Here is a 25869-nt window from a genome sequence, read left to right on the forward strand (position 1 = left end):
TTATTGTTTTATTAAACGCCTCTGTTAATCCATTGGCCGGTGGATAGTAAGGTGTTAAGAATGAATGACAAATGCTGAATTTCTAACATAGCTTCTCCATGCCTTTATTTTTTAAAGGAGTGCCATTATCAGTAACAATTTTCTTCAAAATACCATGGCGGTATATTATTGCGTGTCAGATGAAATTATCCACATCTTTCTCCTTGACACTGTGTAGTGCAATTGCTTCTGTCCATTTGGAGAAGTAAACTATCGCTGCTAAGATATACTATTTTCCTTTGGATAAAGGCGGATTTATAGGACCAATAACGTCAAGTCCCTAGGCAGAGAAGGGCTAAGAGGCGATTGAATGATGCAGGTCTTCTATAGGAATTTGTATAATATCATTGTGAATCTGACATTTATGACACCGCTTCGCATAATCTATCACATCTTTGAACATGGTAGGCCAATAATACGCCATTCGATGTATTCGATGGAATAAATTTCGGCGAGCTTGATGTACCCCACATTCTCCAGAGTGTACTTCTCGCAATATCTGGCCTGCTTCCCGTTCATCTAGGCAACGTAGTAGCATCCCATTGTAAGATTTTTTATACAGTACTTCACTACATATGATGAATTTGCCCGATCTTTGCCTGATTTGTTGTCTCTACGCTGAGTCTTCTGGCAAGATATCATATTTGAGATAATCTATTAAAGGCTGACGCCAATCATCTGTCGTTACCTCCAAACATGATATAGGAAGTGTTTCATCATTTTTATCAATGGCCTCTGAAGATGGTAAAAATCTCCTTTCTTCTATAGTTACCTAAAGAGGGATCTGATTCGGGTAGGATAGAGCTGTTGCTAGGCTGGCCAAAGCATCTGCTTTTACATTTTCGAACTGTGGTATATGTTTGATTTCAACATGATGGAACTGCTCTAATAACTGTTGCACTTTTCGGCAGTATGGCAAGAGCTCTTATTTTCTTATCACGAATTCAGTCGTCAATTGATTTATAATCAATTTTGAATCCCCAAAGATATGCAGCATTTTTATCTTCATTTCCTGAGTAATTTCCATTCTAATGATGAGAACTTTATATCCGGCTTCATTATTTGTACATGCAGTTCCTAATGTGAAGGAATAAAGTAACAAATCACCCTGAGGTGTGATGAAAATAACTCCTGCCCCCACTCTTGACGCTTGAGAGGCACCATTGAAATACATTTCCCATGGGCTTTGTGACTCGACCAACATAACCTGTTCATCAAGAAAATCATCACTAATGGTCTCACACTCTGCTACAGGGTGTGCTGCAAAGAAGTTTGCCACTGCTTGCCCCTTTTACTGCTTTTGCCGGCTCATATGTAATATTATATTCCAAAAGTAGAGCATCCACTTGGCCAATCTCCTAGATAACATCGGTCTTGACATCAAAAACTTTACCGGATCTGCTCTTGATATCAAAGTTATGTCATAAGAGGACAATAATGTCTCAATTTCTGCACCGAGAATATCAGCGCCAGACATTCTTTCTCGATTGGAGAGTAATTGCATTCCGTGCCCATCAGAGTCCTGCTTAAATAATAAAGGGCGATCTCTTTCCCGGATTCATTCACCTGTGCCAACAAAGCTCTTAAAGAATTCCCGGCTGTAGATATGTATAAAATAAGTAGCTTCCCTTTTATTGGAGCTATCAATACTGGCGGCTGTTTCAATAATGCCTTTATCGAATCGAATGCATTCTGACAAGCTTGGTCCCATACAAACTCTATACCTTTCTTCATTAAATGAGAAAATGGCTAACATCTTCCTACCAGATTTGAAATGAAACGACGAATGTATGCAAGCTTTCCTTGCAAGCTTTTCAATTCTTTTAATGTCTTTGGTGGCGGCATATTTTGAATGGCTTTAACTTTCCCAGGATCGATCTCAATGCCCCTGTGCCTGATAACAAAACCAAGGAATTTACCTGAAGAAACCCCAAATGTGCATTTAGCTAGATTCATCTTTAGCTATTTCTTTCTGAGTCGATGGAAAACTGATGCCAAATGTTCGCGACGCTCCTGATGATCTCCTGACCTGACCACCAAGTCATCAACATAACATTCAATATGTTTGTGTATCATGTCTTGAAAATTATTTTGCATCGCCCTCTGATATGTCACCCCAGCATTTTTGAGACCAAATGGCATAACTTTATAACAATAAATCCCCAGCGAAGTTCTAAACGCTGTTGCTTCTTCATCTTCAGGTGCCATTCTAATTTAATTATACCCTGCATAGCTGTCCATGAAGGACATGATAACATACTGAATCATACCGTCAATCAGTAATTCGGTTATCGGGAGAGGAAAATCATCTTTCAAACAGGCTTCATTTAGATCTCTGAAGTCAACACACACCCTGACTTGTCCATTTTTCTTTTTCACTGGGACAATGTTTGATATCCATTTGGGATACTCAACCTCCCCGACAAACTTGACTTTTATCAACTCGTTCACTTCTTCTTCTATCAAGGAACTAAGTCCGGATGAAATCGCCTTTGCAGTTATTTAACCAGCCTTTTCTCCTTAGAAATGTTTAATTGGTGCATTGCTACTGAAGGTTCTAAACCTGGCATCTCTGCATATGTTAAGGTAAAGATGTCTCTATTTTCTTTGAGAAGTTGAACGTATTTCTCAGCCTCCTATTCAGAAAGACTGGCATTGACGATTGTGTTCCTTACTTCTTCATCCGTGCCTAACTTTACTTCTCGCAAACTGTCTATCATTGGCTGCCCCCTGTCTTCCATTTGCTTTGGAGGCATTTCAGGATGCTCGACTATTTTAGGATCTTCTTCTAATGACTGCTCAGTTGTAACCATGTTCACTGATGATTCTGCCCCCAATCCTTGAAATTTTTCTCACTTTTCCTAACTAACCCCAATAAGAATTTGAATTCCTCTCCCATGATTCAAGCCAGTGGGCTCTTCGTAATCAAAACACATGTTTTTCATGATTTTCTTGCTTGTCGGGCTATATTTTTTAAGATCTTGCGGTGTCATCTTACCACAATACACATTATTCTTGGCCTCTTCCCCTGTCTTTGCTTTCGCTGGGGCATAAAATTTTATCGGTTCTAGGTATTTTACACTAGCCCTGACCTGAAATCTTCCCGGAACAGCTGAAAATGGCTTATTTCTTCAACATACGGCAATGGCACTGTATAATTGGACTATAAAATTTTCAACTGTTCAAGTGATAACAGGGTTTGTGGTGGTTGCCCTGGTTGTCTCAAATGTTTCAGCACAAAATAAAATTTCTTCTTTGCTTCTATAGCTCTGGATGATTTTGCATTTTCTGTTTCTTCTTTCATCACCTTTACTTGAATGTCCTTTTGGACTTTGTTTTCATCATTCTTTCTTCTTCTTTAGCGAACCCCATACAATAACTGGCGTCTGTAAAGAAGGCCTCAGCTTCTGTATAGGGCTTTGCATCAGCCATTACTTTATACTGTACCCATCTTTACAGTATTTGAAGCATTGATGTAAAGTAAAGGGTACAATGCCATACTAATATATCCATGGCCTTCCTAGGAGAAGATTATATGTTGTTACTGTGTTTATAATATGGCACACAATAGCAGTAGTTAACTTTCTTATTTCCGACGTCGTTGTAATTTTTCTGAGTGCATGTTGCACATCTTAATTGAAGCTCTGCATCATTATTCCGTTAGGGCATAGATTAGAACGACGATAACCCAGTTTACTCAACATCGAAAGTGGTAAGAGGTTCATCGCAGACCCATTATCTATCATAATCCATTTAACCTTCTTTCCACAGATATGGCCTTTTATCATTAGCGGCCTGTTATGCCCTGTATCACAGATCAGATCATCATCGGAGAAGGAAACGACTGGCAGGTAGTCTTCTTGCTCCTCATATTCTTTGTGTTCCATCTCTACCAGCAAGGTTTCTCTGACACCATGATTAGATAACGCTTGAACCAAACTCTACCGAAATTCCTTTGACAATTTAAGTGCGTCATAGACGCTTAATCGAGCTGGTATGCCCTTCAAATGACTTACTACATCGTAGGTCACTTTTGCTATCTCATTCTTCTCTTCTTTCTTATCATCGTCGTTCTGTCTTTCAACAACTTCTTTTCTTATAATTCCTGTTTTCTGCTTCGTAGGGGTTGTTATCTTCTTTCCTAATCGTAACATAATCACTACTACCTTTTATGTCGCCTTACAATCCTCTTTTTCTTTCATTTCTCAGGCCTTTTCCTAGATTGTGAGCATATTTACTGTCGCCATTATGCCCCTTTCTTTTTGTTTTCCAATCACTATTTCACCCCTGTCTATCATCCATTGTATTATACATTTCAACGTATAACAATTCTCCATCGGATGTACCACCAGCATTTAGCAATTGGTTCATCATAGGAACAACATCTTCCCTATCAAACGCAAACCCTTGATGAGAATTGAGCATTTTGGGCCTTTTTCTACTGTATTTGTTTCTTGACTTATTCAATTCTTCTTTTCATCCTGGCCTTCGATCTCTCGAGTCTCTTGTATCTTTTCTTCTCTTTTCACGATCGACGGTATTTGCGGCCATCCTACTGGGTGCTTTCCTAGCTGTCTCATAGTGAAACACTGGCATCTTCTTAGTCATTAACTCTAAAGCATGAGCCTTAGTGGCTAGGTCATAGAAAGTTCTGATATCGGCGCTGGTAAGTCTAAATGCGATTTTCATCTCCATGGAGTTTAGACACATCTTAACCTGTTCCTTTTCTTCCGACAGCTGCCTACATGAGGCTCTTAATGTCTTCCATCTATCTATAAACTTTTCTACAAGTTCCTCCTCTCTCTGTCGTAAGGAGGCCAATTCTATAATACTAACATCACACTTCGAAGAGAAGAAGTTTGACATGAAGGTGTCTTGCATTTGTTCCTAAGTACGTATCGATTCCGGGGCCAAGCTGAAATTGTAACACCCCGAAAATTGGGGGTCAAGCATAGCTCAACTCCTGAGTTCCAATGCATTACTTATGCAATATAAATAATGATGTTTAAATGTTGTCCATATTAGTGCATTAAACATGAATGAGATTATACTAAATCAGCATATCATACTCCAGAGTTAATGTAATTAGGCAAGCGGAAGACTGAATTTAATATATGAGTATAGGTACGTATTTAATAACCTCCAAAGTATGATCATGTAATTGGACTGAATATATACATAGGTTGTTTCAAAATATACAAAATGTCACAATGTAAATGTTCACTAATCCAGTGTCCATGTAACCCCCGCGATCGTAGCTCTAGGTCTACCCAGACCCACCTGAGAGCTGAACGTAGGAGAACTCCTCCTCCTCGTCGAAGAAGTCCAGCTCTGTCACGAAAGCCTTAGCATATCCTGCATCTAAATCAGAATCTGGTTGGTGTTTTAAAACACCGTCCTAGAGTGGGAGTAAGTGATTAACTCAGTGGTACTATAAGGCAAAGGTTAACATGTTATCAATTCAGTCAAGCAGTAATGATAAAGCAATATAACAATCACATCCTAAGTACTCTTGTTAATGCAGGAATGATATGTGTAATGATGCATGCCCTCGCCTGCACTCCCTCGGTGACTTCATCTCATGGTTGCGCATGACAAACTCCCTAAATGTGCGCTTCCTCGCCAAAGCACATGCACTAGGTACATGATCGTGTTAGCCAGGTAATTTATTAGGCTTATTCATACAATAGATTTGGGAAGCTAAGGTACCTCCCTTTATATCACTTACATAAATAATGATCCATCCAGGGTTATCAATCCTACTTAATCACATACGATAGGCAAGTTGTAGGGCATCACCCCTGATGAAAGCAGTCAATAGGCAAGTTTAAGAGTTTACACTCGAGGTCACTCGAGCTTGTCACCTGAATGTAGGCCGACAACTCGAATATGGTGTCCCATACACTACCATATTTAGCTCACGAGTTTGGGTTGCTTATTGGTCACAATGGGGAGGCTTGTCACCCCAACGTAGGCCGACAACTCGACCATAGTATCCCATACACCACCATGTCTGGCTCATGAGTCTTAGCGAATCTCGGTACCATGGTTAAAGGGGTCTCAGAATGGTAAGTGGTACCTTAGATTCAAGCAGTAGTGTCCATACATGGTAAGCACACAATAGGCCAATTGGGTTATTTGACAAGTGCGATTAGTACGAGTGCACGCTGAATTGATTGGCATGAAGCATGCAAGCACTCCGCGTGGCCTAACCACTATCGACAATCAGTGTACGGCTCGGATTCATCGAACGCATCTAATGTGGTGAACTAGTTCAGCCACTCAATCAAGAGCCATTACCGATTACCTGGACTAAATGACAGTCCCAAACATACTCATATGCAATAGGGAATCATATATGTTACTCATAACAGCATTTGACAAATAATGTAAACATAAATCTCATTTGAGCATTTTATCAAACACATTAGACAAATTATTATACATATGCATTCCATCCACAAATCACATAACAACAAATTACATCATACAATGGAAACCACCAACATAGATACAGTAGTTGAGAATTTTCATCTCAACACCCTTGTTAAAAGTGATTTAACAAACAAATACTCATCTAGACATTTTATCAAACACTTAGACTACATAATACTATATACATAAACTAAATTAGCTATAGCGTATATTATGACAAGTCCTTTCACAAAGGAGTTATTATACACACAACACACATGTATTCTAGATTAGTAGTCATGACAAGCATAAATCACAATTTCACTTTCATTCAAACATTTCAACAAACACGTGGAATGCATTTTATATTCACATAATTCACACACATGTATAATTTACTGAATACATCGTAACTAAAATCATATGGTAGTAATTAAGTCAGACATAAACCATTACTAAGATTGAAAGCCTTGAAAACCATAACCTAAACATTTATAGTCTGCACCTTTCATTGATACGCCCCTTACGAACTCGGTTCGTACACTACGTCCCCGTCTACAGTACAACGGCTACCTAAATCATGAGATGGGTTAGCTACTTCATTGTTTTCTCTATTTGAATCCCTAAAATAGAATTAGGGTTAGGATTTCTTACCCAAATCATATTTGGAATCAACGGTGTAACGAAACGGGAGAGGTGATTCGGCTCGTGGTGCAATGGGAGTGAATCCCAGGAACAATCCACAGATCTCTCTCTCTTCTCCTCACTCTTTTCTTCTCTTTTTTCTCTTCTCTCTTTTAGGTTTAGAGAAATTCGTATGAAATAAAAGAGGGGTGGTTTAAGGACATTATATAGGCTCAGAAGTGATGTAAATGGCCCTAGGGCCAGGTATACTTAGGTTATAGCCAAAGGGTGCCTGTTTTTGACAAACAGGGCCCTTAAGAAGGTCTATTTCTCGCTTGAGTCATGGAGTAAGTTCCCTGACAATGGATCTACACTAGGACTGTGTTTTTGGTGCGATCTGACAAACTGATCAACCGTGAAGGACCTGTATCAGATCAACGGTCGTCGTTACTTAATCAAGGCCACAAGTATACCAATAGGTGTAGGAAAATTTTCCTAATCTATGGGTGTAGTTGGGTTAGAATCTGATGGTCTGAAACCTTCAATTTCACCCGTAAGCGAATGGTCCAATTTACTTAAGTTTGAGTTTACTTTTTAAAGATATTCGCATTTCTCACACACTTTGCTCAGGGTTCAAGTTGTGGGTTTCTGGATACTATTTGGGTTTGGTTCCCATGATGCTTGTTAAGCCCAATAAGGTGGTCATAACCTTATAATTTCACGGTAATCGGACTTTCGACGCGCAGTCCAAGTCTGATACGGAGTTTCAATGTGCTCCCGAGAGCAAATCAGTTTTGAGATTGCTCCTAGGTCTTTAGGTAACATTGAGTTAGCAATTTTAATGGTTTTAGGTCTTGCAGTTTATATAGATAGTAGTTCAAGCTAATTTACCAATTAATTTAGCTTAGTACTTAACTAATTTTCATCTAATTTCTAAAGGATTCGGTCATTAAGGATTTCTGCCTGAGGTGGTACTCGGGTCTTTGGACGGATTTTTCCGAGACGTTACAGGAATACCATCTGAATGCTTTGTTTGTTAGAGATGATCCAAACAATCGCAAGCAATACTACGGTATTGTAGAAAAATTCTCCATGCTAGTAATAAAGTGCATTAAGTGCTCCTCTGGCGACCCTTCTCCATTAAATTTCTGAAAATCTGGATGTTTGAAGTTGGCTCAGAACGGGATGTCTTCTTCCTCTCTTGGATACGGTGCTAGGTATCTAAAATGGCCAGTATTCTCACACTCCCTCTCTATTCTGACAGCTTCTTTGATGACTTGTCTCACCTCGTCTTGCGTCAGGGTTCTCGCTATTGGGATAGACCCTAGTGATCCTGCCCTCGGTGGTTGAAAGCCTTCAGCTTAGTTTTCTTGCCCATTCATTGTGCCCATCATCGGGGGAGCTGCTATTTGGGCTACATTGTGTGCGAGAGTCGCTAAGGCTTCTCTGAGATTTCTGCATTCTTCTATTAGAGCTCTATGTGCTTCCGCCATTTCATTCATATGGTCCTCTGTAGTTAGCATATTTTCTTGGTTTGTTCTGGCCATATGTACTGCGGCTTCTCCACTCTTTAACAAGGCCGTAGTTGGAGTGGGGTGGGAATATGTCGACGTAATAGGGCTTACGAAGAGAGGGGATGATGGAGTTTCATTTGACTTCTCTACGCTCCCGTTGCCAATGATTGATTAGGGTGATGCAGACATTGGTGAACTTACTAGTAATCCCTTACCCTTTCACTCTTTTGTCTACCTGACTGTTGGGGTAACCAAAGCTGAGAAGTCACGCGACATTAGCTGCGGAATTGTTCACCTGGGATATATCGCAGGAGGGGCGAGTTCAGGATTCCTCCTAGCAGCATTACGTGTTATTGGTTCGCTAACTCTGGATGAAGGCGGATTCATTCCATGGCTTCCTCTGTTCCGTGCTCTCGTCCTATGAGACATTACAATAGTCTAGTCCTTGTCACCTTCCAGTTCTTAAGGCAAAGTAGAAACAACTCCTGTTATTGCTCGGGTCGGGTTGCTTTTGCTTGTAGGAAGTTGAGCCATGTGTTTCGGGGGTTGGTTCGATGCATATTCTTCCATGAATCCGATCACAGTGAAATGGAAGCTCACTTTCCTTACAGAAATTACCATTGGTTGTAATTTGTAGTTGGATTCCTTCTGATATAAAAAATAATTATAGTTAGTACTTGAGGAATCAAATAATCTATCTTAGAGATGAAAGGAGGATGTTCCCACTGAGAGTCACCATTATGGCATCGAAAGACGCCAAACGATAACGAAAGTTCTATAATACTCTTAATGTTAGTATCAAATAATAATAAGTCACCAGTGTAGTCGCCATTTTATTTCGAACAAGAAACAAATGCATTCGATTTGGGGAAAATTATCTTATTCGAACATGACAGAGAGAGTATATGAAGAACAATCATTGTATTATTAATACTGAGTTCATTTACATCCTTTAGTATCCATTGATTCTAAGATAAAACATTTGAAATACATAAATTGAAATTAACAAAGTTTGAATGTCGAATCTCAAATTTGGCAGCATTTCGACAGTTGCTTCGGTCATCTCCTTAGGAGGAATGTTGTGCCAATTTGATTATTCAACTTCTCCCCTTTTGAGCTTGTCCCTTGTGTAAAAGGAGAACTTGGAGCAATGAATATCGAACTAGATGATTTCGATAGCATTTCGTCCCTTTTTATAATTGACCATACAATGACCTGGTTGTGCGACCCGCGCAACAAGTTGTTGGTTGCACAACCCGTGCAACCAATCTCTGACTTCCCCTTCTCACGTTTAGTCTTCCTTCAGAGCCCTGCTCCTCTTCAAAAACTCTTCTCTCTCTCTCTCAAATGAGAGGTGGAGCGGGGTATTTATAGGCCTCCACACATGCGACCCTCGATTATTATGTCATGGGGTCCACTTTGCATCAGATCTGACCGTTCATAACGATCCACTTCTAATCTTTGTTGCGCGACTCGCAAAATGAGGAAGTTAGTTGCGCGATCCACATAATGGATAAAGTTCGTTGCGTGGTTCGTTTAACGAATTAGGTTGGATGCGCAACCCGCGCAACCGATTACTAGTTGCCCGACCTGCACAACTACTGAACGAGGTGCTTGATCTTTTTCTTTCTTCTTCATTCTTCCAATTCCCTTTTGATCTTTCTTTATTATTTTATGATCCAATAGGATTGATGGCCCACCAAGATCACTCCTCTCTCTCTCTCTCTCTTTCTTATTGTAGAAAAATGGTGAAAATGCTAAGGGGTGGAGGGGTTTATGTAGAGAAATAGATAAAAAATGCGATTAGGTTAGGTTAATGTGATTAATGTTAGCTTAGGCTAGGATTATGAGAATTTATGCATGATTAAGAATTAATGGTGGATTAAAGGGGCATGAGATGGCATAGTGTGATGATGTCATGCATAGGATATGGTATGGAGAAGAGTTGACTTTGGGGTGTACATGAGAGAGGGAGGGGTATGGGTGTGTGACATCACACACATGAGTAGAGATTCTCTCACCCATGTGTAGTATGGTGTATGTGTGGGAGTATGTATTGGGCACATGTGTAAAATGTAATATATGATGCCATGCGCACATGATACACCGACGATTCTTCGCGGTTTATCTCATTAACAGAGGGTCGCACAGATGTACGGGTGGTACCTCCACAATCGCGGCGATGGGGCGATCGATATAGAATAGGTTTCGAAGTCTTGGGGTTCTGGTCAGTCGGGTATGTACTATGTACGATCGATCCAGGTTTGGCCAAGGGCGTTGATCATCGTGCATATAGGCATAGAAAATGGTAAGAAATGGTTGGGTGGTCATCATGGTATCGATTTCGGTTATTTACGGTTTTATTATGAGGGGTGTACTATAAAGGTTTCTTTTGAGTATTTGAATTGTACATACAGGCATTATTGAGTTTTATTTCGCAAGGTGAGTCACATCTACTAACCAATCAGTCGTACTTATAGGCTCGATCGGGTATTACACATGATATTGCTTAATGTCCTATTTTACTCATGTTTGTGTTGCATGATGAATTTAAGAGCTTGGATTGAAAAAGGTGCTAAAAGCATGGATTTGATGCTTAAAAATCACCAAGGAAAAGAATATATCTTATGAGACAAAGATTGAAGATTTTAAGGTCATAAGATTTAAGAAAACCAAGTGGAGAAAGAAAGAAGTCGAAAGAACAAGTGCAGAATTCACATTGACTGTGTCATCAATCACCATTTGATGATATCGAAGACACATTTGATGACATCGAACAACACTTAATGACATCGAATTTATGAATGAAAATTGAGTTGGTCGTTGGATGGACGAAGTTACACGGCGCGGAAAAAGCACGTATAAAAGTCACCTTCGATGACATCGAAGGCAATTCAGTGTCATCTAACCACTTACGTAGAGTTGCGCGGAATTACGTGGAGTGCATAAATTTTGAGGCGATTTCTGGATTTTTCCAAGGAGGTACAAAAGGAGGTATTGCACAACTATAAATAGGAGTCACCATGGCATCCCTGGGCATCTATCTAGGGTTTAGAGGAGTGAAGCACAAGGGTAGAGAGCCATCGTAAAGCTTTTTTCTTCTTTCTTCCTTAGTTTTTCATGCTTTCTTCTACGATTTTAGATCCAATTATGTCTATAGTTGGCTAAACCTCTTAACTAGGGCTAAGCGGTGAAGCTTATAGCATGATGGAATGTTTATATTGCTTTAATTCTTGTTTATGTTGAATTCTCTTTGATTCTAGTTTGATATTTAAGGAATACTTTCAATTTTTAATGGTTTGTTGTGACTCAAATTACATTAGATCTATAATAGCTTTGAGTATCTTCTTTTCATGCCTTGAGATTGTGAAATTAGAAAATCCTGTTGTTCACCATCATCTCTTAGGCATTGTTGAGTGATGGAATCCCTTCTAACCTTCACAATTCTCCTATGTTTGATTGTGGAATTGGTATATCCTGTTATTTTCCATTATCTCCTGGACATGGCTAAGTAATGGAATCACTTCCAGTTCTCACAACTCTCATCCGTTAAGAATTAGGTCAAAGGAAGTTCAGATTTGATTTTATTGAGATATCTTCCAACTGGATAGGATAGGACTCCGATTCCAGTTGTGTCCTTGAATCAAGTAATAGATCTCCCTGATTGCAATAAGTGGATCCTTGGAAACCCTAGTTCCCACCTTTAAATTTACAAGTTTTCATTAAATAATTCACAATTAATCTCTTTACACCTTCAGATTTAGGTTTACATCTTCTTCTAGTTCTACTTCTAGTTACTTTCGAAATACCCACGAGATTAGTCCCTGTGGATTCGACCTCGGTCTCACCGATATTATTACTACATCGTGACCCTACACTTGGGGTTGTGAACAAGTTTTTGGAGCCATCGTCGGGGACCAACGGTTGCATTTTTTTGAGATTAACTAGTTTTGGAATTAGTTTAAGATTAGAGTTTTTCTACTTTCTATTTTTAGGTTAGGGTTTTTCTAAATTATTTTAGAAACTAACTTAGCTTTCTATTTTTAGGTTTAGAAACTTTCTTTTTTTTATTTTTAAAAACTAATTTACTTTCCCTTTTTTTTTTATAGAAACTAATTAACTTTCTATTTTTAGAAACTTTCCTTTTTCATTTTTAGAAACTAGGTTGCTTTCTTATTTATTTTTTTGAAACTAATTCTCTTTTATTTTTCTTTTGCAGGATCCCAATATAGAAACTTCTAATTTGGTAACTTCTTTCTAATTCTGTCTATTTCTATTTCTAGATTTTTATTTCCTTCTTTCCTTTTAGGTTTAGGTGAGATTCTTAAATAAAGGGCTGAGAGTGTTTCATGCCCAAATATATTGTATATTGGACCCCATTTATTACTTGGTTTTATGAACATGATAATGCTTAATTTTTTATTTTAATCATGCTTGTGTTGTAAGGTGAATTTAAGAGCTTAGATTGAAAAGGATGCTAAAAGTATGGATTTAACGCTCAAAGATCACGAAAGCCAAGGATAGATCTTAGAAGGCCAAGAATGAAGCACTCACATGCCAAAGATCCATGAAAACTAAGTCAAGAAAGAAGAGAAATAAAATTTTGAAGTGAATTTGTGTAATCCTTGACTAGTCCTGGCTCCTACTCGACTGGTCCTGGCCCAGCTCGACTAGTCCTGACTCCTGCTCGACTGGTCTTGGCCCAGCTCGACCAGTTGAGGATTCCTTGACTTGAACTCCATCGACAAAATCATGAAAAATCAGGTCATCCTCGACCCATCGAAGGTGACCCTCGACCAGTCCTGGGTTACATAGCCAACACACGAATTGCAGAAATTTGATGCGGTTTTCAGAATTTTCCAAATCAATGCGAAAGTTTGAGTTGTAAAACTATAAATAAGGGTCCCTAGGACATTCCTAGGCATCATTTAGGGTTTGAGGAGTGAAGGAAAGGCATGGAGAAGTTGTTGCCAAGAGTTTTTCTTCCCTTAGTTGTTTTTATGCTTTTCTTAAGAGATTCTAGTTCAATCATGTCTATCGTTGGCTAAACCTCTTAGCTAGGGCTAAGAGGTGAAGATTGTAGTGTGATTGGGATGTTTTCTTTATTTCAATTCATGTTTTATTGAACTCTCTTGGATTCTAGTTTGATTATGAAGGAATATTTTTAGTTTTTAATGGTTTGTTGTGACTTAAATTACAATAGATCTGTGTTAGCTTGAGATATCTTCTTTTCCTGAATTGAGATTGTGAAATTAGGAGATCCTGTTGTTCACCATCGTCCCTTGGGTATGGTAGGATGATGGAATCCTTCCTAACGTTCACAATTCTCTTATGATTGGTTGTTTGATTGGTAGATCTTGTTGTTTGCCTTGTCTCCTGGGCATGGTTAGGTGATGGAATCACTTCCAAATCCTTGCAACTCTCACCCATTGATGATTAGATCCATGAGAAGTTCAAAGTTCTGAAAAATCTCTTTGTCCTTGAATCAAGCAAGGTAGCATCCTGAGAACCTACAAGTGGATCCTTGGAAACCCTAGTTTTTCACCTTTGAATTTATTAACTTTTTCATTAAATCTCTCACAATTACTCTTTATACTTGCAGATTTAGATTTTCATCTTCTTCTAGTTCTAGTTCTAGTTGCTTTCAGAAGACAACCATGTGGATTCGATCTCGGTCTTACCGAAATTATTACTACATCGTGACCCTACACTTGGGGTTGTCAATAAAAACCCTAGAACAACAACTTAAATTGTGTGTACATCAACTTTACACAATTTTATAAAAATTCTAATTCATACACAACCATAATGTTGTGTTGCTTCTTGTAGCTGCTCGCCCTGCCATCCTATAGCTGCTCCCCCTATCATCCTGCATCACCATGTTCTTAAAACATACAACCATAGAGTTTACATGGTGGGATTGTTCTCTCCCTTTTTGTTAGTGATTGGCAAAGGGTCAATGTATAACAATATCATATAATATGATTGAAGTTGCACTTATAAAGAGGAGAACCATAAATAAGAAGAAATTCAAACATCATTGCACAATATATACCTTTACATTCCAAGCGTGGATATTATTCAAACAGATGTGCAATGGAGAGATTTAACATCATTCAACAAATATCATACCCAAGCTTGGCAGTCATCCATCATTAAACATTTAAAGAGAACATCCAAAAACTAACCTCCCCTCAAACCAAATATTCAGCCCATCCATGGGCATAACTAACCAACAGAAAGAAATATTCAGAAACTACTAGCCCTTCCAAGGGCACGACTCAATAACAAGTTAGCCTATCCGAGTCAGTGAGTCATCGCATACATGCATATGCATACACATACACACACACACGCAAACACACACACACACTTAGGGCAATCAAAAAGATATCCTTGCCTTGAGCTTCAATAGACAATCCAGTGTATATGATGAGGTAAGAAAGTATGCTATGGTGCCAGAGCCGTATCCGATGGGGTAGTGTCATCATGCCTACAAGTCACTAGATCCACAATGTATTGGGTAGTGTGCTGTAATGCCGCAACCATCTTCTCTAGTTCGGAGAACTGCTCCTCCTGTTTGTCAAATTGGCCCTCTAGTCATGTCTGTCCTTATAGTGTCACCCCAACACAATCCTGATGCCGGTTGTGGCGCTGTGCATGTCTAGAATTAGGGGTGGTTGGGATAACCGGTGGTGGTTGTCCCTCGTCCTCTATTGCTACAACTATCTCCCCCAAATCTTTGTCTTCGCTTGCATTTCCTCTTCCTCTGAAGCTCCCGATAGTGGATGAAATTTGAGGTCCATCCTTTTAATGTTTGGTTTTGTGAAGCGTTGCAAAGGATGCTCCGGGTCATCCGTTAAGAGTAAGCCCAACTCATTGCTCAACACATTGATAAGGTGTGGAAATGGGAGTTGAGTGGGTCTAGAAGAGTGAAGGGTTACCACAAGTTGATGAACAATCAAGGAAGGAAGACATAGCTTCACACCGGAGCCAATACTATATAGGACAAGGAGCATGAACAGGGTTAAATCGACACGATTGGTCCCTTTTGGATAAACATTTGTAGAGAAGATACCATGAAGGACTCGATACTTCAGCAGCATGTATTTGGTCTTGAGAGCATTCCCTTAGTGTCAAGGGACGTCTTGACCATAACATGTGAACTTTGTCATTAAGGAGCGAACCGTAGGATCATCAATATCTAGTTTAGACAGAGCTATTGGGGATAGAGTGAGACCGAATTGACTAGTAATAGTTTCAATAGTGATCAACACTAGTTCCCCCAAAAGTGACTGTTATAGAAGATGGTTCCAAAACAAGAGAGTGACAATAGGCAGGAAAATGATAGACTCTCTCATCATGGCATATCCAAGTTCTAATGCCATGACTTAGACTTATCATTCTTGGTCATGTGGTATCAGATAGCTAGATCATTCTTTCTACTACTTTCAATTACGTAGTAGTTGTTGGTTGAGCGAAGACCCTTCATAATACATTTTCCTGATAGGTCTGAGATCTTGCACTCTTCTTTGGAGAATATGACCATGTGTTCTTTGTCACAGATTTGTGAGATACTAAGAAGATTGTGTTTAAATCCTTTTATGAAAAGAACATCTTCAATCATGGTCATTTCAGGGCCAACAATTGTTCCTTGCCCAATTATCTTTGTAGAGCTCCCATCTCCAAATGTGACCGTCCCACCATCAAATTTTGAATAGTCGTAGAAGTGGGATTGATCACCAGTCATATGTCTAGAGCAACCACTATCTAGATGCCACTTGGACCCATTACCTGCATTAAGATCAGAATGAATTATCAAGCAAGTGTTCTTGTTTTTCAGTACCCATTTTGTGACAATTTTTCTTGGTGAAGGTGCTTTGTCTTTATCATGGGCCTATTTGGATTTTTTAGGTAATTGAATCAGATTTCCTTGTTTCATTAATTCTTTAGTTTTCTGATTTAGTTGTGATACCTGATTCAATAATTCCTCCATCCTTTTTATCATTTTGGGTGGGGTAGGATGTTTCTTTCTTCTCTTGGTATTTATTTTGAAGGACTCTTGACATTCTGCATTGTTCTTCCAGTTGGTTTATATTTACTAGAAAAGTTCAAACCGGAAGTGGAGTGAGACCTTTCAAATGTAAAACATTCAAACCTGTAATGTCCTAAATCTCCACATAAATGACATATAGGGGTGTCCCAAGTATTGGTTCTAGATGCCATATTTTTCTTAATCATAGGTGGTGCAGGAAAGGAATTTGATTTACAAGATTCATAGCCTAAGCCTCTCCTATCCTTCTGTGTTCTTCCCATTCCTAGAAGTTTTTCTAGTTTTTTGCTACTTGAGGAGAATCTATGACTAAGTTCAATAGATTATTTTGATTTACCTAGATAAAAAATAAGTTTATGATTTTCATTCTTTAGGTGCATATTTTCAGTTTCCAAGAGTTCAATCTATTTGTTTAATTTTTAGCATTTCAGATGTGAGGGAAGCAGTTTTCCTTTCTAGTTATCATTTTCAATGTGGTATTACTGAAGATCATTTATCAAGTAGGTATTGATTTCCTGAGTTTTGTTCACCTCATCTTGTAGTAGTTTGTTTTTATTTTCAGCAACACCAAGTTTCTTAAGGACACTGATGTTATGGATATAAAGTTGATCATAAGCATCATGGATATCATCCTTTTCTTCTTCTACTACTTCATCATTATCATCACAGGGGTGTGTCTCTTTGGTTTGTGATTCATCTCTTTCCTCATTATCCCTTGAATTGGGAATGACTGTAGTGGTGAAGGCCATAAGTATTTTTAAGAATTTTCGGTCTCCATCACTTTTAGAATCATTGCTTTCAGAATTGAATTCATCCGTGTCATTCCATGTGGCTGCCATAGCCTTTCCTTTTGATTTCTTGGTGGGACAATTGGGAGGCAAATGGCCATATTCCCTGCAGTTATAACATTGAGGTTCTTTGGACTTCTTAAATGATTTGCCTATTTGGCACTTGTTGTCCAGTTGTTTCCCTTTGTTATTGTATGATTTTCCACAATTCCTGTTGAAGAATTTTTTGAATCGTTGAGCCAAGAGAGCTACCTCCTCATCACTACCTTCATTTTCACTTTCCTCTTCCTCTATAACTCTCATGTTTTTAGAGGTCTTAAGAGCATTGTTTTTGGATTTTGTGTGAGGTTTTAGGTGTAGTTCAAAGGTTTGTATGAAACCTACTAGTTCTTCTACTTTCATTTCCTCAATGTTCCGACATTCTTCTATGGTGAAGACCTTAGGGTTAAATCATTCCGGCAAAGATCTCAGAATTTTCCTACAAATTTTAGATACCAAAATTCTTTCCCCAAGTCCCCCCATCGAGTTACATACGTTGTTTAACCTAGTGTAAAACTCTATTAATGTCTCATGTTCTTCCATCTTTATGTGTTCAAATTGAGATGTTAGAAGTTGCAACCTGGACATTTTTACTGTGTTAGTTCTTTCATGGGTAGTTTGTAATAACTCTCATGCTGCCTTTGAGTTTACACACATACATATTTGATTAAAGACATCTATTGAAACTCCACAGTAAATTGCATTCATGGCTTTGGCTTCACACATCCTCATTTCTTTGTCATATTGAGTCCACTTCTCCTTTAGTTTGGGTTTAGAAATTGTTGTACTATTTTCAAGAACCAGTTGTTCAGTAGATGGAACATATCCATTCTTAACAATCTCCCAAACATCATAATCTAAGGTTTGTAAGAAGTAGATCATTCTTGCTTTCCAGTACGAATAGTTCAGGCCATTAAAAATGGGAGGATGCGAGACTGATGTTTCATCTCCTTTTCCCATAATTCCAACTTTAGACAAGATCTTTCTCTAAGTGATTAAACCCTCCAAGAGGAACCCGCTCCGATACCAAATGAAATTGCAATTTAGACCGCTATAGTAGAAGTATGGAATATGTCAAAGTGTCCTAGAGGGGGATGAAAAAGACTTTATAAAATTTATGTCAATTCAAAATCCTAATTCCTTAGTCTTGATCTAATATGCAATTAATCAAGATGTGGCAATCTTAACTCTATAGGCTTCCAAGCCAAGTAGAGGATCCAAACAATAGACTACTTAAGATAGTTCAATAAAGTAATTAGTCTATGTAGAATGTATGAGTGTGTGGGATGTGATTCATATTAGTTCTAACCATTCACATGCATCAATTTAAGCATTCAAGATAAGCATGATTAAATGATTACTCAAATAGAAATCCTAAACACAATCATATATAGTGGTTCAGCTATCTGCCTACTCCACTCCCAGCAGACACACTCAACCCTTGAGTGTATTGGATTTCACTAACGGAGGTTTCAAATTAGGTTCACCTCAACCCATTATAACCTACACAAGGTTGACACTAGGACCTACACAAGGTTCCTAAGGATGCCTACTCAAGGCAACCATTCATGCCTACACAAGGCAATCAGTACCTATACAAGGTACTCAAATGTGTCTACGAAAGACAATTAATCATGCCTACACAAGGCAATCAGCACCTACACAAGGTACTCAAATGTATCTACGAACGATAAATAAACATGCTTACACAAGGCAATCAATCATGCCTACTCAAAGCAATCATACAGTACCTGTCACACCCTAAACTCAGAAACCGGGCTCACAAAATTTCCGATCACCGAATCCAGTGTTAACAGCCTCTATAGTACCCCATTCTCGGCTCCTAGTGCGCATGCGCTAGATTTTGATCCTGGGATCCTACAAAGAGGATTTTCAGTATGATTTTTTTTTGTATGGAGCATAACCACAAGTATACCCAAATCATAAAGGCAACATCATCATCACATATCCACTAATATAATCATTTGGATACAATGCTGAAAGGGAAATACATGTATCAAAATCAAAGCTAGAGGATAGCTGCACGCTCCAAGCTTAACGCTGCTGCAACCTAATGCCACTTGCACGCATCTATCGTGCATAAGCTTACAAAAGCTAATAGGGTGGTGAAAGTGTGTGCACAAGATAAGTGCCAAGTATTCCATAAGGCCATAAATCATACATCATTGAAATAAGCAGAAATACTGACAAGATCATGAATCATACAATATCAGAGTAAGCGGAAATATACTAGTAAGTCCATAAGTACTATCAGCTGTACCAAGGCTACGCGATGCAAAACATAATAAGACAGTAACAGATGCTGAGGATGCAATACAATATGTAAATCCTGACGAGCCACGAATACCATCAACCTCATCTAGGCCATATAAGTGCAAAAACATAGTAACCCAAAATGCTAAGTACTGCAGATGCAATGTAATATGCGGTGCGAATGAAATGACCATGCTGGAATGTGAAGTCGGGATGATAATACGAAGTATCACAGGCTATGGGGTCCATCACAAGGGACTTCTATCCAAACCAGTCACATACCTAAATTTGGATAGTCAGACAAAATGTGGTAAACTCCTGATCTCAGGTTAGTCGCGCGCCCAACCAAAATCCTGGCCATGCGATGGTACACATAATAAATAGTCAAGCACCACCAGCCCGAGTGGATAGTGAATGAATAAATAAATGGATATGCAATTCCTACTCAACAAGTCCACATATCTGTACGGTTGCTCTTTAGGGAAATCACCAAGGTTTCACATGGTTTCTTCTAGAGTATGAGTAGGTAACCAGGTTCAATATATACATATATCATTTTAAAATATACAAAAAGTGGTGGTGTAAATGTGTCCAACTAAGCCCAGATGTCCCAGTAATCCCTGGGTAACGGCACGTAGCTTAGATCGGCCTATCCGAGAGTTGGAAGTAGGAGAATTCCTCCTCCTCATCTAAGAAGTCCTGCTCCATTGCATAGATGTCATCTATACCTACATCTACATTAGAGTCTGGTTGGTGTTTTAAAACACCGTCCCAGAGTGGGAGTGAGTGATCAACTCAGTGGTTCTATAAGGTAAAAGATACACATGTTATCAAGTCAATCAAAGCAGTAATGATAAATCAGTCATAACAATCACTTCCTAACTACTCTTTTTAATGCAGGAATGGGGTGCAAGTAATGATGCATGCCCTCACCTATCAATGCTCCCTCACATGTGACTCCAATAGCCTATTTCTCATATGACAACACTTCCTCAAACGGTGAACTCCAATGCCTTTTTGGCATATCCTAACTAATGTAGTGTGATGCATGGTCATGTTAGCGAAGTGACTGATTATGCTCATTCACACAGCAAGTTTGGGAAGCTAGGATACCTCCCTTTATATCATTGACCCAAATCGAACATTTGGCATTAGACAACTGCAATGGTCCTACTCCTATGTTCTTGATCCATCTAGGTTCGTCACTCCTAAATAAACACATATGATAGGCAAGTTGTAGGTTCGTCACTCTTAGTCAAACTCATACAATAGGCAAGTTGCAAGATGTTGTGCTCGCGGTCACTATGGGGAGGCTTGTCACCCCAGCATAGGCTGACAACATAAACACGGTGTCCCATACCACCATGCCTGGCTCATGAGTCTTAATTGCTTACTAGTCACTATGGGGAGGCTCGTCACCCCAGCGTAGGCCGACAGCTCGGACATGGCGTCCCATTCCACCATGCCCGGTTCATTTGTCTTAGTGGATCGTGGTATCATGATTAAAGTGGATCTTTACATTGGTGAGGGGTACCTTAGATTCGAGCAATCATGTCCATACATGGTAAACACACAATAGGTCAATTAGTTCACTAGGCAAGCTCGATTGGTATAGGTGCACACTGACTTAATCAATATGGAGCGTGTAAGCACCCCTCGTGGCCTAGCCACTGTCGACAATCATCGTGTGACTCAGATTCATTGAGTTTACCCAAGGTGGTGAGACTAATTCAGCCAGTCGAACAAGGACTTTTACCGATTGCCTGGGCTACGTTTGTAGCCTCAATCCTACTCAAATGCGGCTAACAACCATGCGTAATAATTATCCCAACATTTAATAAACAATCCATGTGAATTTCTCATGTGGGCATTTCATCAAACACATAGACCATGCTAATACAACATGCATTTATTAATTGATTTCATAGAGGAAATTATACATATGCATAAGAGAATCAAAATCTTATCCTAATATTCATAGTAAATACAAATCATCAACAATTTTCTCATTTAGACAATTTATCGAACACATTAACTACGTTAGTTGCAACATATGTTTTATCAATTCTTTATATAGAGAGATTTACATGCATATGACAATGATGAATCCTAGATTAGAAATCATGGCAAGCACAAATCAGTTTCTATTGCTCATTTAAATATTTCAACAAATACATAGGGTGCATCATTTAATTATCTCAGTTCATAGGTGTATCTCATACAAAAATCAACACATTTAAGACAATACAGTAGCAATTAAGACAGACATAAATCATTAGTTGTCATGAAAGCATTGATAAACATCAACCTAAGCATTTATAGTCCACACCTTTCGTTAGTATGCTCGACTCGCACTTGGTCCAAATTCTACGTTTCCAAAAATGGAATGTCGAGCACCTAAATGATGAAACTGGTTAGCCAGGTTGATGAAAAACTATCTAGGAGTTCTACATCGATATTAGGGTTAGTATTTCTTACCCGAAATCGTAGCCGAAAGAGGTTTGGTAATGCAACGGGGTGGTGATTTGGCGTGTGGGTGCGTGGGAGAAGATTTCCCACAGTTGAAGCGATCTCTTACACTTCCTCTTTCTATTTTCTCATCTCTCCTCTCTCTCTTTTTTAGGGTTTGAAATTCGTTTTTGTGAGAGAGAGGGTGTGTGGGAAGCCATTTATAGCCCCAGATGTGATGCAAATGGCCCCAGGGCCACTTTATACATGGTTTATATCCTGTCGGCGGCTGTTTTTGACGAACAAGGCTCATAAAGAGGCCCATGACCCATCTACATCATAAGGTATGCTCCCTGACAATGGATCCATGCCAGGACATGATTTCGATGCGATCAGATAAGTCGATCGACCGTGGAGAGCCTGTCTCAGATCAACAGTTGTATGTGTTCAATCGAGGCCACGGTTATACGGATATGTGCAAGGAGATTTCCTTTCCCCATGGGTGAAATTTGGTCACAAACTAACAGTCTGAATTCTTCAACTTTGCGTGAGAGCGAACGACACAATTCTCTTAAGTTTCAATTCATTTTCTAAGGATATCGCGTTTCTCATGCACTTCACTCATAACTCAAGTTAGACATTTCTAGATACTATATGGGATTGATTTTCGTGTTGGTTGTCAAGCCCAGCAGGATAGACATCTTCCTATAATTTCGCAGTCATCGGACCCTTGACGTGCAGTCTAGGTCCGTTACCGAGTTTCAATGTACTCCCAAGAGTGACAAGCCCTTGGGATTTCTCCTAGGTCTTAAAATGACATTGAGTCAATGGTACTCACGGTTTTAGGCCTCCTATTTGTGAAAATGGTGGCTCAAGCTTAATCCACTGATTATTTAGTACTTGACTTAATCCCATCTAAATTATACGATAGGATGAGGTCTTTGGATTGTTCTACCTGAGGTTATACTCAGGTCTTTGTACAGAAATTTTCGGGACGTTACACATATGATACTATGATTTAGATTGAAATTTGATGAAAAATCACATTAATAAGGTTGGTAAGGTCACTCGGTGAGAGGCTTAGTGACGAGCAGACAAAACTAAGGAAAGTAGGGGTTCCCCTAGGATCTTGAGTAGGGGTTTTGTGAGGATCTTGAGCATCTTGGCCATCCAAGATCCAATCGGAATAATTTCGATGCTTGACAATAGTTCAAGTCCATTCATTAAATCTTAATCATTTAAATCTCTAATCGAGAAAATTAAATGCTATTTGAAAGATTAGATCTACACACATCGATCAAACTCAATCTTGACCATCCAAAGCTCTGATCGACATAATTGGACGTCATATGACAGATCAGATCCACACACATCAATCAAACCTTTGATCTTGACAATCCAAAGCTCTAATTAAAAGTAATGGGACATCATATGATGGATCGAATCTGCCACCCGTATCGTTCAACACTGATCTTGATAATCTAATGCTTTGATCATGACAATTGGATGTCATATGAGAGATCAGTTTTTCCTAGATCCTTACTGATTTTACCAAACTCAACAATGTAATACTAATCAAACTCATGCGATGACATGATGAAAGTAAGCTTGTTTTTTTTTTAAGGCCAAGATAAAAATCGCCTGACGATGCTCACCCATAAGATTGGGTGGAAACTTCAAAATAAATGGTCTAGAAAAAATCTTTCAAAAACATATTGGGATAAAAGCCCCCATGAAACAATCTTTTACTATTCACAACCCCAAGTGTAGGGTCATGATGCAGTAATAATCTCAGTGAGACCGAGGTTGAATCCACAGGGACTAATCTCGTGTGTATTCTGAAAGCAACTAGAAGTAGAACTAGAAAAAGATATGAATCTAAATCTGGAATTAAAGTGACTAATTGTGAAGTGTGTTTTTAAAAACTTAAGAATTCAAAGGTGGGAACTAGGGTTTCCAAGGATCCACTTGTAGCAATCAGGGTGATTCCTTACTTGATTCAAGTAACACAATTGGAATTGGAGTCCTATCCTATCCAATTGGAAGATATAGAAATTAAGGTCAAATTTGAACTTTCTTTGACCTAATTCTCAAAAGAGGAGAATTATGATAATTGGCAAGGATTCCATCACCAAACCATGCCCATGAGACGATGACAAATAACAGGATTTGCCAATTCTATAATCTTAAAACAAGAAAAGAAGATACTTAAAGCTATTACAGATCTACTGTAATTTAAGTCACAATAAATCATTAAAAAATGAAAATATTCCTTAAATATCAAACTAGAATCAAAGTTCAACATAAACATGAATCAAAGCAATAAAAACATCCCATCATACTACAAACTTCACCTCTTAGCCCTAGTTACGAGGTTTAGCCAACCATAGACATGATTGGACCAACGTCTCTTAAGAAAAACATGAAAACAACTAAGGAAGAAGGAAAATAAAAAACTCTTAGCGACGACTTCTCCGCCCTTTTGCTCCACTCAAACCCTAGAATATGCCTAGGAACATCCTAGGGAGTCCTATTTATTGTTATGGAACTCCAACTTTTGCACCTAGTTGGAAAACTCTAGTAGCCGCCTCAAATTTACGCAGTTTGCTAAAATAAACTTCACTTTGTGCATTTTTTTAAAATAGATTGTACTCTGTGCAATTTCAGAAAATGACTCAAAGTTTTAGAATATGCTTTTTTAGGACGATTTCAGTATTCCTTTTCTTCACTTTAAATCTTTAATTCTCTTCATTCCTCACTTGGTTTTCTTAGATCTTTGATATGTGAATTCTTCAATCTTGATCTCTTAAGATCCATCTCCTGCCTTGGTGATTCTTGAGCATCAAATCCATGCTTTTAGCACCCTTTTCAATTCATGCTCTTAAATTCACGTTGCAACACAAATATGAGTAAAATAGAACATTAAGCATTATTATGTTTGTAAAATCAAGATATAAATGGGGTTTAATATGCAATATTTGACCCTCAACACAATTCCCAACCAGCATTTTGCTAGTCCCGAGCAAAGTATATGAAAGATAAATCTCAATGCTTAATGTCAGAAATCTTTTTCAGAAAATAATCTTTTGTGCACTCAAGTATGAATGGGTAGAATTAAGATATGAAAGAAAAACCTAAAACCTAATCACATAAGCAACCAATTAAAGAAGTTCTTTGTCTATTAAATCGAAGTATAATTTACATATCAAGTTTTTCAATGTGCTCATTGAAAGTCAATTTACTTCTGTACGAGTACTATTAATTTGTCATGCTAGCCATGCTCACCACTTCAAGATTGGTTTGAAACTCAAGTACTGATTCCGAACTTATCCCATTTTCCTTCTTTTTTCAGCTTTTGATTTTATATTGATGGTGAATTTTTATTTTTATATTCTTTTCAAATTTTTCATTCTTTTCATTCTTTTTTTTTTATGACTTCTTTCTCGATCTTCTGTTTTTTAACTAGTTCTTTTCTTCTTTTAAGGTGGATAAAATTCTCCAAACTCGATTCTCACAATCCATCAATGATTCATATACTAACAATCAGAAATTCCAGTATATCCTATAGAAGGCAAATTGAATGTGTCTTGTGATTTAACATGATATTCAAACTTCCACTTAATCAATTAAGCGTAAGTACTTAGGTGATAAATTACTTAGATTATTAGACTTTAGT

Source organism: Magnolia sinica, chromosome 8 (genome assembly GCF_029962835.1).
Source record: "Magnolia sinica isolate HGM2019 chromosome 8, MsV1, whole genome shotgun sequence".
NCBI classification, from domain to species: domain Eukaryota; kingdom Viridiplantae; phylum Streptophyta; class Magnoliopsida; order Magnoliales; family Magnoliaceae; genus Magnolia; species Magnolia sinica.